Below are 1,615 nucleotides of genomic sequence, written 5' to 3' on the forward strand. Positions count from 1 at the left end.
GGTTTGACCTGATTTTGCCAATTAGTTTCCATCTCCCCAAACCTCCAGTTGTGGTGAACTTGCTGTTGATTGAAATCATTTTGCTTGCTCCTAGTCATGGCACCCACCCGGCTGAGATGCGACCGGGCATCTCTGTGAGGTCTAGCAGTAGGGCGAACTCTCAGCTCCCAGATCCAAGGGCTGCTTGGAGAGATGTTGCATCTCTTGACACATGTAGGCAGGTGCCATTTTCTCCCTTGCATGTGGGGAAGGTGAAGCATAGAGATGAAAGGAAGTGCTCTGTGTCTCGCTAACTGAATCGCTTGCTAGGTCTCTTGCTTCTCAGCCCTGAGACCTGTGGACCGGGCTGTCCATTAATCAATCTGGTACGGATAGAGAAGACAATCCCGTCCTTGCCTCGGGGAGGAACAAGTCCTGGCAGTCAGACCTCACTGGCAATAAGACCACAGGCATTGGAGAGACATCAGCCGGGGGTTGTTGCCCAGCATCTACTCAAGATATACAAAGGTTGGTGCTGTTTTCTCCTTTGCACAGGCAAGGGTTACCTACTCACACAGCAAGGTGCGACCCAGGATGCCCAGACCTAGCATAGCTCATTGTGAAAAAGGTTTTAGAAGGGATGTGAAACCTCCACTGAAGGATGGTGCCCATGTCTAACCGACTGAGATTATGGGGGAGATTTCAAGGAGGAGGTGGGTACATCGAGTACCCCAAATTTTCTTAGTAAAGCATTCAAACGGGTTACTCAGAGAAGTTGTGGAGTCTCCATCCTTGGAGGTTTTGAAGACCCGGCTAGACAAAGCCTTGGCTGGGATGAGATACTTGGGGCTGGTCCTGCTTGGAGCAGGGGGTCGGACTAGATGTGACCTGAGGTCCCTTCCCACCCTCATTTTCTATGACTCTATGAAGCTCCCAGCTCTAGTGGAGAGATGGACTTCAGCACTGCTCTTCTTTGGTTTCTCTGAAGGAAGAGCCCTGCTTTGGTTACCCACCTGGAGAAGAAAGGTTTGAGGAGTGTTATCTGACTTTAGGTAGCATTAAACCCAGGGTGCTGGCTGTGCTCAGTGCTCGCAGGAGCCTGGCCTGAGGAGGGTGTGTGGATCTGACTGCACTGAAGGCAGGGAGCAAGGGCAGAAGCATAGGACCAGCCAAGCTCGGTGAGGGCAGCAGGAGAAGCCCTGGCTTCAGCCTGTGGATGGTCCATCCAGACCAGAGGTCAGCAACGTTTGTGGCCCAAGTGCCCAAAACCCCGCAACCTCAGCGTGGAAGATGTTGGCGTGCCAGGGGCAGACAGCGGGGAGTCACGAGGGGCCCGATCCTTGTTGAGGTAGCATGGCCCAGGCCCCTTCCCCACTGTCCGCCCCAAGGTGCACGTGCACCTGCTGCCAGAAACGAGCCAGGCTGGGGCTCCAGACCCTGATGCAACCACTTGCAGCCTTGTGGCTGCCGGCTGCAAGTAGCCCAGGCTCTTTGAGCAACCTGGGCAGGGGTCTGCCAAGCAAAACGGCTCTACGCGTGGAAATCCCCTGGAGAATCCCTCCTTGCAGAGCTCCCCAGGGCAGCTGCAGCAACGGAAGGAGCTCTTTGCAAGAGCTGCCCCCATAATTCAGTCCAC

The 1,615-nt window shown here is 54.6% G+C and overlaps 1 protein-coding gene across 1 annotated transcript in view; it reads right to left on the reverse strand.

The window, feature by feature from the left end:
• The window catches only part of LOC102377914 (carboxypeptidase A1), an 18,108-nt gene that overhangs the window by 15,998 nt on the left and 495 nt on the right, over positions 1-1,615 (reverse strand). The window lies entirely within an intron of this gene.

Source organism: Alligator sinensis, unplaced genomic scaffold (genome assembly GCF_000455745.1).
Source record: "Alligator sinensis unplaced genomic scaffold, ASM45574v1 scaffold888_1, whole genome shotgun sequence".
NCBI lineage: Eukaryota > Metazoa > Chordata > Crocodylia > Alligatoridae > Alligator > Alligator sinensis.